General features: G+C 44.8%; 1 protein-coding gene across 2 annotated transcripts in view; it reads right to left on the bottom strand.

Moving 5' to 3' along the window:
- Positions 1–16,349, bottom strand: part of KIAA0930 — a 93,825-nt gene that overhangs the window by 21,193 nt on the left and 56,283 nt on the right. The gene's annotated exons all lie outside the window — the stretch shown is intronic.

Consider the following 16,349-nt stretch of genomic DNA (forward strand, 5'->3'; position numbering starts at 1 on the left):
GTTTGTGTGGCCAGGTTTTGGTAGCAGGAGAGTGTCATGGTTTAGCATAGTATGTTTTTTTAGTAAAGAAGGCTCCATCAGCCACAGAAGTTATTCTCTTGCAAAGAGGTGCTTACAGCTTCCTCTATGACCTGACAGATCCTATCAACTGGCTAGTTTGAATATTGGCAACTTTTTAAGCCACTTAAGAAGCTTGACATGCCTCTGTGATCCACATTTAAGAACAAACAGAGCCTGGAAAAGCTCTCGTGTCTTCTGGCTTTCGGAGAGGTAGCGGGGGGGGGGGGGGGGGGGGCTGCAGGCAGGCCAGCGGAGCTGGGCTGGGCCTTGCTCAGCCTGGCCAGGTCAGCCGTGGCGTGGTCCGTGCAGGCGGCGCAGCCCAGCTCCCCACCATCCCTGCCTCCAGCATGGCCGAAGATTCATCTGAGGATGCCCACTGCCCAGCAAAGATTATGTGACCAACAGCAATAAGCGAACTCCACTGCAAGGCCCAGGTGACATTAACCCTTTTTTAGTGCTGTAAGTTTCCTCCAGAACAGATGAAATCTGCAGACATCAATCCTCTCCCAAGTCAGAGGAAGAGGAAAGGTGAAGGCATGTGAAAAAACGCCATAGAGACACCAAAGTCAGTGAAGCATGAAGAGCTGAAATGCTGAGGGAGTAGAAAGAGGAGTTGCTTCAAGCTTAGAAGCTAAAATTCTGTTGTAAAGCTATGGTGATGGACGACGATACCTCAGAGTACCCATTGTAATTTCATGAAAGCATGGGGGGGTGGAGCATTCAAACTGCAATTGTGAGCAAAAGTATCTGTGCTGAAATAAGCAAATGACAGTAGCTGTGATTTGATGAGGACCTTTGCTCCCAGGGGAGGAGGAGGGCCTCTATTCCTAGAGATAAAAGTGATGAAGACCCTTCAGGGGGAGGGCTTCTATTCCTAGAGATGAAGATGCTCCCAGAGATGGATGAAGAGAACCTTTGTTTCTGAACAGCTCATCCTTAAAATGGTACCCCACCCAGTAGCTCAAGATTGAACCCTCAGAAACAGTTGTGGGGAAAGCTGTAAGTCGGGAGAAGGGACTCTCACATGCAAGCAGAGAACCAACCAGGGCAGCTCTCTCGCTGTGGCACTGAAGCCATGAGAGAACTGTTTCTTGTGGAGATGTCTCCATAGCATGAGCAAGAGAGACTCCTCTCCCTAAGTGAACTGAAGAAGGTTATTATAGAAGTGGTAAACAGACTGAACATCTCAAGGTTTGTCTTTTTACATTGTCAGTGGGAGAAGGGAGAAAGGTGGGGGGAAGAGAAGTGTTCTGAAGGTTTAGTCTGAATTTTCCTTTCTTTTAGGTCTGTTAATAAACTTCTTTATATTCTTTTAAGTTTTGTGCCTGCTTTGCTTTTTCCTAATTCTTATCTCACAGAAGCAAAATAAGTAATGGATATTTTGAACCTAACCACTACACTCAATTGGTGTTCCTGCCTGGTTTATGAACTGAACCCTCTACAGGGAGCAACACGGGCAGCTCCTTTGAGCAGCTGCCAGAAGCTTTCCTTATGTGCATCAGAGCCAGTGCCAGGGCAGCTCCAGGATGGATGTGCTGCTGGCCAAGGCTGAGCCTGTCAGTGATAGTGGCAGCACCTCAGAAATAACAGGTTTAAGAAGGGGCAGGTGGATGCCCAACAGAGGCTGTGACCCTGTGGAGAATCCACAATGGAGCCGGTTCCTGGCAGTATCTGTGGAGAGAAGAGTCCAGGCTGGAGCAGGTTTGCTGGCAGGACTTGTGACCCTGTGGGGGACCCATACTAGAACAGCCTATTCCTGAAGGACTGACCTTGTGGAAGGGACCTGTTGCTGTTATCCCCAGAGAATGGCGAAATCACGACAATGCAGGTCAGATGATATGGCCAAAGCAGAGCTAAGACCTCATTTAATGAATTTCTCCTCTTTTATAGTGTAGTTCGCAATAAAGAAATTACATGATGGGCTTATTCACTCACCACCTCTCAAAGTGATAGGCTGAGCAGTAAGACACCCATTTCCAAATATTATTCTCACAAGACTGAAAACAATTCTACAGTTTCCAGAACAACTTGCAAGTGCAAAAATGGTTTACATTCTTACAAACTGTTATCCCTCCAGTTCTCATGAGAACGAAAGCTCTCACAGGGAAGCTGTGAGAAGCTGGATTTCTCTGTTTCTCAGCTAAAGCATGAGAAAGGAAAAACTTCACAAACTACAGAGCTGGAAAATTTTTCTGCTCCTGCCTTTTAGCATTCACAGGGACCCGCACTGGAGCAGTTCCTGAAGGACTCTCCCATGCAAGGGACTCCGCTCTAGATGAGGGCAAGAGTGTGATGAGCCCTCACACTAAGGACAAAGAAGTGGAGGCAATGTGTGAGTAACTTAGCATAACCTCCATTCCCCATGACCCTGTGTTACTGGAGGGGTGAAACGGTGGAGAAAACCAGGAAAGAAGGCCACGAAGAAGGGAGGGGTGGGGAGAAGGTGTTTTTAAGATTTAGTTTTATTTTTCATTGGTAATAAGTGGAACTAAATTCCCTAAGTTAAGTCTGTTTTGCCCATGACAGTAACTGGTGAGGAATCGCTCCCTGCCCTTACCCCAACTCACGAACCTTTCGTTGTATTTTCTCTGCCTGACAGTGATGCTGTGGTCTTGGTGGGCACCTGCCAGCATCAACATCCCACACCTTCTTCTAAAGATTTCACACTGGAACTATTGACTGGATGCAACTACATACACGATTTTCAGCTATACTAAAAACCAAGCAAATGCAAAATCCCAAATAATCTCAGAACACAGAAACAACTCTACCTATCCTAACGAACTGGAGCAGCTGAGACAAATATAAAATGATGACGTAGCACACTGAGGTAAATGTAGTTAAACATTTCCAATACAAACTAGAATAAAAATAAATAAAGTTGGAATACTAAAATATAGTGAAGAACAGCAAAACAGTAAAATTTCAGGATTGCCACTATCATCAGATACCATGAAAGCTGAACACACTGTTCTTAACTATTAATTTTTAAACTTAGAAATATTTTTTTAAAGGTCTATAGACTTATCATTCTTCTTTTGTTTTTTTTTTATTTCTTCCAAGATTCCCATCCATGATTTTTTATTGTCAATATAATTACACAAACTAATGACAGTTACTGCAAAAACCTAAAGATGTGAGCAGTTGAGGCAAACAACCTAATTTAAATTCATCTCCAAACAAAGGTAATATTTGCACTTCTGCACCTAAAAGCACAGAAACATGACATGAACGAAAATCCAGAAACACCCTGTCTCTGAAGGAGACAGCCATCCTGTCTCTGAAGGAAAGATGCAGTGAGAAAACAGGGTGAAGGCAGGACTGAGTAATGGCAGGGTAAAACTCCAGCTCTAAGTAACACCAGGGAAAGCAAAACCAAGTACTCAGCAGACACCGTTTCTGTCTCTCCTGCCTCTGTATCCATGGAGCCTTTATTTTAAGCCAAGTTAACCACTTCATAACACTGAAGTTTAAACCTCCCCCTGCAGAAGTCAGTCACTAATTCTCTCTGCTGGTGAAATTCACTCACACATGAACAACTTCTCCCCAGCAATTACAAAGCCAGTGCTCAACAACTCTTTCTTGGAATGCCTCGCAAGTCTGTCACAGATATTGAAAGGAAAAGGGCTTTCTTCAACCTTTTTTCCCCCTGTGCACTAATTCGAGGTAGGATTCCTTGGTGTACAACCTGTGGGTCAGGGCAGAGTGGATCTCCATGAATTACAGCTCTCCGTGGACTGGAGAACATGCTGGATTTCAGACAGCTGAGTCCTCCCAGGAAACAAATCTGTCCCAGCCAGGCATCCAGAAGACACTGGGTCTTTTTCCAGGCCTGCTACTGACTCACTTGGCCATGCCTCATCTTTGTGCTTGTTTACCTGGCTCTAGATCAGATGTGCCCTTCTGCAAGTGCTAAAAGTTATTAACAGAAACAACTATGTAAATACTAATTATTTATTCCCAGTGAAATTCAGAAGCCAAACTAGATATTTGCTCATTGAAGTGAGTGACCCTTCTGGAGCTGAAATCCATGATGCCACCGTTGTATCAAGTTCCTGAGGTTCCTGAGCTACAGCTGTAAAGAAGGGCCTCAGCCAGGCTGACCTCCCACATGCCACAGACATTTTACCCTTTTACTTCCTCACATAACCCAGTTAAATGACCTTTGACTAGACAGTGCCTAGGAAAATACCTTGCTTTGAGAACTCCAATGATTCCAATGATTAATCATCCTCTTGGCTCCAAGTGTGCAACTTCATTTAATTTGGCTGCTTTCCTTTTGCCAGCCTCTGGATCTTGTCATGCCAATTTATATATTTATATATATATATCAAGAAGATCTTGAATACTCAGTTTTGGGGTTTTTGGTTTTGTGCTTGGGCTTTTGGGGTTTTTTTTGTCATGTGTTAATCTTTGCTAATCTTTTAGACCAGACAAAATACTTTTAGGACACCTCTGTGCCTCTCATTAGGCACCTCCTCAGAACTTGTGCTCCTTCGCCACCCACTTAGTGTAACATAATGCACATCTTAAGTTATCCACTTTCAGATAGCTAGAACATTTTTATCATTAAACATGGAAAAATCCATTTAAGACCCCAGTCCAGGTTTAAAGCCTTCATGATAAACAGGGTTTACAAGAAGCACTATTTTGTTGGCAGTGAGAAGCCAGCCAAAACAGCAGATCCTGGTTTTCTTCTAAATAGAAGTCTAATGGAATTACAGGTCTGCTTGTAAGTAGAACCATTTTCCAGGATTTTTTCAGACCACATTCACTAAAAAGAGTAAAGGGGAGAGGATTGAACATGAAAAGGGAGAGGAAAAAGACTCAGGGAACAAAATTCAAGACTTTTTCCACAAACACAAGTTCAACAAGAAAATACTTCTACTGTCCCCAGAGCCAGCTGAAATACAGAGACCAAAATTTGATTTCTATGATCTTACACTGACATGTTTGCTTCAAAACAACAGGAAAAATCCATAAAAGCAAAAAGCTTCTTTCAAATGGATCCATCTGCAATGAAATTAGAATGATGCCCCAGCACGTGCTCAGGTTTGAAAAGCCCCATCACACAGCATGTCCAGCTCTCATGGCTTCAACATTAGAAGCATCATTCTCACATTTATCCAGGTACTTCCTTTTACCTCTCTTTTCTGTAGCAGAAAAGTGTCATTTCAAAATGATGTCTTAAATTCGAACCAAATTAAATGGTCTTTCTAAATTTGCTGACCAAAGGAACTAAAATCCTTCTCTTCCTCAGATTCACCCCCAAGCAGCCCTAGTTTCTTCTGCTCTTTTCTTGTACATTATCCATCAGCCCCTTGTTTTATTTCCTCACACTTTAAAAACCTCTTTTCATGCTGAGTACTTTAAATGGTGTAACCTGGGTGGACATTAACAGAGCAAACTGGTATTACCACTGCAGAGCATAATCTCCATTTCCAGACAACCCTTCTCTTGGACAACCAATACTTTGTAGCTCCACAGACACTTATTTAAGCACCTCATCACACAGCTGGGATTTCTGTGTGCCATCCTGTTCCCTCATTCCAGCAACTCAACTTAGAGCAGCAGGAAACCAGATCCCTTTGGTACCGGTACCTATGGATTGCCACAGCACGAGCCTGGCACAAGACAGCAGCTGTTTGGTATTCCTGTTCCATCTAAGCAGCTTTCTATGAAGCAGCAGCACCACCACAGTGTGAAGCTGTTTCAGAGTTTGCAGGCACAGACACACATCCCCATCCATCCCCTCTCTGAGCAGCAGTATTGGTTCTCCAGGATCCAAGGCATCGGGAAAACCTCCCTGGTCCAGTGGATACTCAGTTGCTTCCATATCAGTCTCGTATATAACTAATACAGATCACACTTCACACAGCACAAGCTATTTAGTTATAAATTTGGACTTACAAGATTAGTTTTTTACAAGAATAAACACTCAGGAATTTTTTTTCTCTTATGGGAATGAAAGATGTCTTAAAAGAAAAAAATCATTAAAAATATGCAAGGTACAACAAAGAAGTGGTGCTAAATGCTAAACACCAGCCATCAAGCCACAGCAGGACAAAAAAAAAAAAAAATTAACATTGCAGTTACAGTTAACTTCTAATTGCATATTCCTAAGATGGCCAGAACACTAAATTTCCTTTTCTTTCTGTATCCTTTCAACACACACATTTCAAATAACTTGAACGACTTCATACAGCACCAGAGGTACTACTGCAATAAGGTGGTTTATGGATGCGAAGGAGAGAGAATTCGTGACTAAAGCAGATTTTTATTCAAACCACCTGGTTCGACAGCAAGAACAAACTCTGGGGCATAAGTAGTCATCTCTGGCTCCTTCTGCCACAAAACTTAATATATTTTTCCCCAATACACATAAAGACATCAATTCTCACCCCAAACCTCAGCTCTCCAGTGCCCTTATAATGTAGTATCTTCAATGAATTCTCAAAATTCATGGATTTCTGCAGCACCTCTGTGACTAATGTAACCAAGGCTATCATTGATAAATGTGTTTTGGAGGTAGCTCAAGCTATAACAAGTCATTGGAATGCTTAGAAGAGTCCTAAAAAAGGGTCTGATTGTAGTGGTTTGGTTTGAAATATCCATTACTTAATGTTGGGGAAGATGAAACAGGAAAGCCTTATAAATATGACTGCCTGACAAAAGATTTTGGGAATATGAAAACTATAAGCGACATCGAAATGAAGGCCACCTTTGAGATACCAAGTCTTAGTTACTGAACAACTGGAAAACAATGGTATGGCCGACTGAAGGTAATCCCCTCTTGATTGAACAATACCCTCTGCTTGCAGGCAGGTCCAAGGGTCAGAGCAGACCCTACTAGCTCAGCAGAAGGGGTCCAAAGAGTAGTTTTTAGGAGTTAAGATGTAACACTCTATGGTAATATAACAATTCTTATAGGCTGTATGTAAATACTATAGGATTTGTATCTTGTATTAGATTGGCTAGTGAAAATTAGAATATTCAGTACAGAAGATGATTTATTGTATTGTAACCAGGACTTCAGGCACTCTTAATCCTCTCTCTCTCTCTCTCTCTTTACTTACCTGCTTAGACTCTTGCTCTCTTGGGCCTGCTCCGAGCTGCAGCTGGCAGCTCTAAGCAGTGCCCCTGTACCCACGCCCTTTGCAATAAACCGCATGTTCCAAGTGCAGAGATCTCTCGTCTCCGTCCGTCCCGACTGTCCGACCCACCCAAGCTCCAACACTTACTTATTTTGCTTCTGTGATAAGAATTAGGAAAAAGCAAAGCAGGCACAAAACTTAAAAGAATATAAAGAAGTTTATTAACAGACCTAAAAGAAAGGAAAATAATCAGACTAAACTTTCAGAACACTTCTCTTTCCCCCACCTTTCTCCCTTCTCCCACTGACAACGTAAAAAGACAAACCTTGAGATTTTTTCAGTCAGTTTACCACCTCTATAATAATCTCTTTTTCAGTTCACTTAGGGAGAGGAGTCTCTCTTGCTCATGCTATGGAGACATCTCCACAAGAAACAGTTCTCTCATGGCTTCAATGTCACAGCAAGACAACCGCCCGGGATGGTTCTCTGCTCACATGTGAAAGTCCCTTCCCTCATCTTATAGCTTTCCCCACAACTGTTTTCGAGGGTCCAGTCTTGATCTAATGGGGTACCATTTTAAGGATGAGCTGTTCAGAAGCAAAGGTTCTCTTCACCTATCTCTGGGAGCATCTTTATCTCTAGGAACAGAGGTCTTCTTCTTCTCTGGGAGCAAGGGACTTCATCACTTCCATCTCTCTCTGTTCAAGCTTCTCATCAAATCACATCTACTTCAACATTTGCTTACTTCAGCACAGGTACTTTTGCTCACAACTGCAGTTTGAACGGTCCACCCCCCACGCTTTCATGAAATTACAGTGGGTACTCTGATGTATCATAGTCCATCACCATAGCCTTACAACAGAATTTCAGCTTCTAGGTTTGAAGCATCTCCTCTTTCTCCTCTCTCGGGGTTTCAGCTCTTCCTTCTTCACTGACTTTGGTGTCTTTATGGTGTTTTCTTCACGTGCGTTCACCTTTCCTCTTCCTCTGACTCAGGAGAGGATTGATGTCTGCAGGCTTCATCTGTTCTGGAGAATCTTACAGCACTAAGAGAGTTAATCTCACCCGGGTCTTGCAGCTGGAATTCGCCTTTTGCTGTTGGTCACCTAATTTCTGCTGGGTGGCGGCCAGAGCTTGTTTTGGTGTAGCATTTCTTTTCAGCAGCCGCACTGGAGGGGCTGGCTGAGCTGTGGGGCCAGCATGCACGAAGCAGGGCCACAGGTGGAACAGGGCCGTGCGGCTCCAGGGTGTCTGTCTCCTGGCCGGCCCGGCCCAGCCCGCACTGAGGGGGCTGCGCTGGGTGTCCAGCAAGCAGAAGCAGCTGAGATCTCAGCCAAGACACGCCACAGCCAACCCGGCCGGGCTGCCCCAAGCAGGGCCTCACCTGGCTCCACTGGGCTGTGCCAAGCATGGCCCCCAGTTACCTGTCCAAAAGCCAGAAGGAAGAGAGCTTTCCCAGCGTTTGTTCGTTCTTAAATGTGGATCACAGAGGCGTGTCAAGCTTCTTAAGTGGGTTAAAAAGTTACCAATATTCAAACTAGCCAGTTGATTGGTTCTGTCTGGTCTAGAGGAAGCTGTAAGCACGTCTTTGCAAAAGAACCACTTCCGTGGCTGATAGAGCCCTCCTTAACTAAAAACCCAAACTATGCTAAACCACGACAGTCATATAGCAGTGTACCTCCATTGGAATGCAAATGATAAAGGGCCTTCAGTTTCTTTACTTTCACCGTAGTTCCTGAACACTTCAAATCCCAGTAGGCTTGCTCCTAACGAAGTGAACTAAAAGAATAAAATACATATACACACCCTTAAAACTTTCAAAGTATTATTTTAGATAAAGATTTAGAGACCCTAAGGTTCAAATCAGCCTCACAAATGTTCTAAGTTAATTTAATATACTAGTAATGGGGAAAGGATGGGTTATATTGATTTCTGCAATTAAAAAAATTGAAAAAAAAAAATTAGTAAGCCACATGACCCTGATTTAATGCAGAGCACTCTTCCTAGGCTGAACATTTCATGGTGTTTTTACCAGCAGATGCCTAGTTTGAGATTAGCAGAAGGTAGATTCAGTCTGAGCAAAAGCTACTCAGCTTTGGTTGGGTTTGTGTGCTGTGATTCCTGCTCGTCTGGCTCTTGAAGAGAGGGTGCAGGTAATTCATTAGGAAAAGGAAACACTGCACACAAGAGTGCCTGAAACCAGCAGCAATGTAGGTCTGTGTGACAAACACTGCAATCTTTGCAATGTCTCTCTTTAGCTGTAGCACCTCCTTCAGCTTCAGCAAGGTTGGTTGTACGGAGAGTGACCTGCCAAAACATGTCCAAACTTTCCCTGCAGCATGAAGCTTTTCTGGCAAAATCCCCCAACTCCAGACAGGGAAACACAGGTGACTTCTGATTTCCTTCTCTATACACATCAACAGCATGATGCAATTCAGGAAAAAAGACAGTATCTCGGAGCTGCTTGGACCCTTTAGCACAGGAAAAGGGCGTTTTTTTTCTCAGACCAAGAAACTGCCACAAACAGCATGGGGGTTGTTGGTCTAATATCCCAGGACTTGTGCTTCCTGTGTTTTAACAAGCTGGGAAGCCCCAGAATCACAGAGCTGAAAGGAATGAGGGACTTACCTTTACAAACAAGCTGTGGGCCTGCTGGTAGATACAACTAGCATTGAGAGATAAAAGAAACAATGGTTGACGGATGGAATGAGAGAGATTTGCCTTTACAAACAAACTGTAGGTCTGCTGATAAATGAAATTAGATACTGCGAGATGAAAGAAACAATGGGAAGAACCATAAATTCCATAGGAATTAAAAGGGGGGGGTATACACTAGAAGGAAGTCTTATGTATTAGGCATTTCAGGAAGTCTGTACCTCTCAAGTACCTCAGCCAATGCGGAAAGAGAGAGGGAAATGCGGCCAGGAAATTAGGATAAATAGGAGGCTGCGTCCTCCAAAAATTTGAGAGACCCCAGGGGAAATGCCCCATGGGCTCTCCCTTTATTCAAATAAAGTAACAGGACTCCTCTGTCTCCTTTTTGGACATAAACCTCTAGTGTTTGTGGATTAATTTTCCTGAGAGAGCCCTGTTCAGAGCAGGGCTTGGCTGACCAGCAGCGCTGTAGAACAGGTAATTGATAGGACACAGGCTAGGCTGGCCAGTTGGCCAGGAAAACCCATCTGCTCATGCATCCGTTCACCAGCGACATCCCTGTCTCTGCTAAATGGGAAGGAAATCAAAGGAGCCTGCTATTTTCTGAAGCACGCAGAGAAGCCCTGTGGCAAGGGTGCGCTCCTAGTCATGTCATGCAGGGAAGCTGATGTTACAAGCCTCCACTAGAATATTTACATCCAAGATAATATTTAAAAGGGGACAATTGTATTCAACAATGCAACAGTGTCCTCAAATGAAAAAGAAAGATTATTTCAGATGTCATATGGAGGAGCTTTCTTCTTAGGATTATGGCTACTGAAATTTTCACCGGTGGTAACAGCAGAGGACAATGCAAAGAATGCCCTCCAAGACAAAATTCCTATTCCCTTTTTCTGGATACTATCAATTATTCAGAAGTTGCACCTGATTCTCCCAGAACACATTGTGGAGCCCACATAAAGGCCCACGTAATAAAGGCAGCATAGCCCAGTAGCTATGGCAACTCAACACCCACCATAGCTATAAAGCTGAAACAAAGCCTGCTGCAACAGAGCAACTGCAAACTGCGAGAAGCAAAGTTCAGCTACAGACAAACCACCCATTTTGAAAAATTTGCTTCAGTATCAATTACTTGAATTCTGTACCCACAACCCCTTTGTATAACCGAATGATCACAAACTTTAGGAACTTTTCCTTGTGCTAGTGTCTTGGTTTAGAGACAAGTTTAGGAGAAGAATGCTCTGGAATGAGTGTTTCCCCTAACAAAAAAGGGGTTCCAACAATCCCTTTCTGCAAATGAGAGATTAACAGTAGTGGATGAAAGTGAAGAAAACCAACCATTTATTCACAAAAAGAGTGCCAACATGGCACGGGAAAAAATGGTGAATAAATGCTAGATACTGAACTGTCAGGCCTTGCCCCCCTCCATACACACCCCCACACCAGAACAAAAAAACCCCAAAATGCCAGGGAAAGAGAAAAAAAAAAAACAAAATGGCTGTCACATAGTGGGGAGGAGAAAAAAAAAGGTGTCGGCTTTTGTCTCAGGGAAGGAAAAAAACCAATGGGTTCACACAGCAGCCTGGGCAAAAACAGATGGGAACCTGATGAATCTCTGATGTTGGTCTCCTCTTCACAGAAGATGAAAATGGTGGATTTAGGGTCCTTTTGATAGGGAAGATGTCTTTACAAACAATTTGATGGGTGAAGGTATGGGTGTTAACGTCTTTAAAATGGGTCTTAATGTCTCTACTAACTTTGGGCAGCAGGTTTGTTACAGAGCCCAGACAGCTGGGCTCCTGAAACAGCAAGGGGGTCTGCACAAGCCTGAACTTCTGAACTTTGGGGTAAAATGACAGATTCAAGAGGGGATATGTGGTAGGCCGTTCAGGAAGCCGTACCTTCCTAGTACCTCAGCCAATGGGGAACGGAAGAGGGCACCATGCGGCCAGGAGTTTAGGATAAAAGGAGGCTGCACCTTCCAAAATCTCAAGGGAGAAAACACCATGGGCGTGTGCCCCAGTGGACTCTCTCCCTTTATTTGAATAAAGCTGTAGGACTCCTCTGTCTGCTTTGTGGACACTGGCTTTTCATAGCATGATTTTCCATACAAATGGGGTATCGTCCCGAATCCTTCCACTGTCTGGGTCTGGCACGTAGCAAGAGGAGCTGGAGGCGTGCCACACCCAGTTTTGGTGACCAGCTCTCTTCGGCGCTGGCCACTGGGTGATTGATTGGTACCTGAGACTTTCCAGGAGACAGATGACAGGTGGACCAGGCGGGTCCGTGAAGAGTCCACAGGAAGGGACCACTGGACATGGATGCCCAGAGGGGGCAGTAAGGGAAAGTTGAGAAGGGTCTCGGCAAATCTCACCAGTGAGTACAACTTTGGGGAGTAAAACATGGCAGGATGCCCAGGATGGGCAGCAAAGGAAAGTCAAAAAAGAGTCTCAACCATAGGGATGACGATCCCAAAATACCTCTGAAAGATCCTTTGGGAAAATGTTGAGATGGTTTGCACATTCTCCCAGAGGTAGTTAAGGACATGGATGCCTAGAGGGGGCAATAAGAGGAGCTGAGAAAGGGTCTCAGCAATCCACACCCAGAGGGGGTAATATGGTGTTGGTTTGGGAAAGGATTGGTTGAAGGGGAGTGTGGAGAAACATGATTAAGGCAAAGAGCAACGGGAGGCTATGTGATAAGGAAAGAAAAGAGAAACAGAGAGGTCTAGGAAGCTCTCCACCTTATCTTCAAAATCTGTAGTCTAATATAGGGCTGGCTGCAAGTCTTTTGTATTCCTGGCTTCCAGGATAGGGAAGGCAGGGAGGTATTGTTCCTACAGCCCTACCCCTCCTCGGGCCATTATAGAGCCAGGGGCAGGATTTGGGTTTGTGCACTTACTACTCAGGGCTTAAGGGGGTTTCTCTATGGTGAGGAGCGCCGAGGCCAGGTGTGGAAATGCAGGACCAGCAGCACGGGTTGTGGACCTGTGGGGGAGATGCAGGACCGAGCCAAGGCTGTGGGGCAGCCAGCAGTGGCCCCCCAGCCCCCATGAGGTTGCAGGACGCCCTGGCTACCTGCCCATCCCTGTGGTATTGTCGGCTGTGCCTGCCCGCTGAGCTGTGCCTTGGACCCGGTGCTTTACAGAGCTTGCGGTGCTGGGAGAGCGGCCCGGGGGCCTGGACAGGTGTGCTGGGGGGGGTGACTGGACACTGCGTCAGGACGGGGAGAGGCTTTGGTGTGTGGTGTAAAGTACAGTGACCTACTTTGATTTAAGATACAATGTGTCACCAAAGCCTGGCCCAATATCAGAAGGGATTTTGCTTGGGTCACCAGGGAGGAGAGTGATTTTGCAGAGAGTTCAGCGGCTGTGGGAGAGTGAGAGCCCACAGACAGTGGGAGCAGGGGCTGGAGAGGTGGCAGAGTGGGCCCTTGGAAGAACTGGTTTTGAAAGGCACATCAGGTATGTGAAAGAAAGGATGAGGAAAAGGTAAAGGATAATGGCACAGTTTTTACAACCCCCAATGGGAAAAAGTGCAGGGAGGCCCAGGACCAAAGGGAAGGGGGCAGCCACCAGGACAGCGATTGGGAAGGAATGAATGTGCCATTTGTAAAAAAGAGAACATTAGAAATGGATTGTTAAGGGTATCCGGATCTCCTATTGTATCAGGGGCTCAACACACTGGAGCCCTTGCTGGACTGAGAAGCGTGTTTCCTAGTAGACATAGGAGCCTCTCTGTCTAATTTGAATTTTATGCCAAAGGGGGGACAATTATTCAAATGTTCTTTTGGTAAGTGGGAAAGATGAGCAGGTGTGTCTCAGTCAACCACTGTCGGTGAATCTGTGTGTTAATTTGAACTTAGCCAGTATAAAAGTAACGCAGGGATACCCGTGAGAGTTTGCTGAATGTGTGGAGCTGCCTTTTTGTGTAGTTTGTTTGCAAGTATCGCAGCTACAGAATATCAGGTTTTAGTCCTGCAAGGTGTACCTGCCTGGGCTATTCATGTAGCAGGGTTTGCTTAGGTGCTTTGAATTTTTTAAGGGAATTGTGTTAATTTGAACTCAAAAGTGTGGGCAGTCCCAAGGGAATATGGAAAACTGGATATGGAGGCCTCTCCAGATTACTCTGAGGTAATCTCTGGACAACTGGTGTCTAAAAAAGCAATACCCTCTTTCAAGGGAAGGAAGGAAGGGGCTGCAGCCTGTTGCTGAATCCCTGCTAAAGGCAGATCTTCTGGAGCCGTGTATGTCCCCCTATAACACTCCTATCCTACCAGTTACGGTGCAGGACCTGAGAACAGTAGGTGAGACTATTAAACCCAGGCACTCCATGGTCCCAGATCCTTATACCATCTTGAACCAGGCTCCCTCCTCACACTGCTACTATTCAGTACTTGATTTAAAAGATGCTTTCTGGGGATGCCTACTTAGAGAGCACAGTAAACAGTATTTTGCCTTTGAGTGGGAACAAGGGGGAGAATGGATTATTTGTGCAAGGTATTAACCGAATTTACTCCATCCCTAGTTATTTCAGTATATGAAGGGCTTGTTCCTATTGGGAGAATGGGAAGAGGTACGGGAAGCCACTGTGATTTTCTGGCTGGAGGAGGGTGACTTGGAGTGTCTGAAAGGAAGGCACAGGTTGAAGGAAAGGTTGAATGTTTGGGGCGTATTTTAATGGCAAGCTTGCAGTGTGTTGGCCCAGAGGGGGTCCAGGGAATCTTGGAGACGCCATTGCCCAGAACTGAAGGGGAGCTGTGACAATTTTTAGGATTAATAAGGTATTGCAGGACCTGGATTAAGGACTTTTTATTCTGTGACTTTTAAAATCCAGACAGCCCCGATGTTGTGGTATGGACACCAGAAAGACAGCAAAACTTCAGCCAGGCTCAGAAAAGGAATTGGAATTGTATGTGGATGTTAAGCAGGGCTGTGCCAAAGGAATTCTAGTGCTAAAATGTTTGACCCATTGGCAAGGGGATGGCCCATTGTTTGCTCTAACAGTAACTGAGGCTCTGTTGTCTGCAGAATTGTGCAGCCACGGCTTTGATGGTAACTGATGGCAGAATTGTTAAAAGTCTGGCATCAAGTTCTAAATGGATGACCAGCACCAGGCTGTTACAGTATGAAACCTCTTTAATGGAACAGGAGGATTTAGAACTGAGAACCCAGCCTCCTGTTTAACTGGTCCTGAGAAAGGAACCTTAAAGGAGACTCATGACTGTATCCAGGTAACAGATCTCCAGACTGGAGCTAGGGAAGATTTAGAGGATAACCCCTGGCCAAATGGGGGAAAGGTATTTATTGATGGATCTTCAAGAGTCATAGGGGGAAAACAAGTCGCTGGATATAGTAAAAGGAGGAGAATTGCAAGAAGAGGGGAAACTACCATGCACATGGTCAGTACAGACCACAGAATAGTATTCCTTAATAAAAGCCTGCAAAGTGTATCAAGGAAAGGTGATGAATATATTTATAGATTCAAGGTATGCATGTGGGGTGGTACATGCGTTTGGAAAACCGGGAGGAGAGGTTTGTTAACTTGCAGGGAAGAACATTTGCTTAGGAGAGCTCAATTACTCGCCTCTTGGAGGTGGTGAATTTACCAAAAGAGGTAGAAATAATACATGTTAGGAGACATCAGGCAGGGTACTCAGAAAAGACAATAGGTAATCAACTGGCCAGTGGAGATATTCAGAAAGCAGCACTTCTGCCAGAGGTCTCTGAGATCCTCCCTTTGCTCCCTGGCTCAGCCACTGCCAGGGGGAGGGGGCAGTGGTGCTGTCTTTTCCACCAGAGGAGTTGGAGATAATTAAAAGTGGTGGGGCAGAAGAAAGAAGGGAGAATTGATTTACAAAGGACAGTGTAAACAGTGGATGCCAGGAGCTTTGACCCTGCAAATATTAAAACAACTCCATGGGGGGGTGTCATTGGTGCTGTTGAAGATTGGCAGAGACCTTCCTAAAGACATACTGCCTTGGGTCTTTTTGTTTTAGCAAAATGAGCTATTGAGATTGCAAGGTGGGGGAGTGACCTTGGGTTATATGTCCTATCCAAGGATGCCAGGTGTGTTTTGCTTAGATGCCCTGGGTGAGAGGGCTTGAATATCTTCTGGTAGTGGTATGCTAGCTGGCAGGATGGCCAGAGGTGTTTCTGGTCACATCAGCAACTATTGCATCAGTTATTACAGTATTTCTGGAACAAATAATTCCAGGATGTGGGTTTGCAGAGACAGTGGACTTGGGAGAACTCATTTTACAAGGGGATCCTTCAAGGGATTATGGCTGCTTTGAGAATTCACTGGGACCTCCATAGCCCCTGGCACCCTGAGAATTCCAAAGAAAGGATAAATGGAGAAATAAAGAAACACTCTTTGAAGCAGGTGACAGAAACTAAGATGCCATGGGTAACGGCTTTGTCACTAGCTTTGGCAAGAATAAGAGCCAAACCCCGAGGAAATCATGCCCCTTTAAATTAATTTTCAATGTGGTGGGGAGGTGAAGATGTATATTTAAACCAGTATGTGGCCAGAAAACTGT

This window comes from Coloeus monedula (assembly GCF_965178545.1).
Source record: "Coloeus monedula genome assembly, chromosome: 4".
Lineage (NCBI taxonomy): Eukaryota > Metazoa > Chordata > Aves > Passeriformes > Corvidae > Coloeus > Coloeus monedula.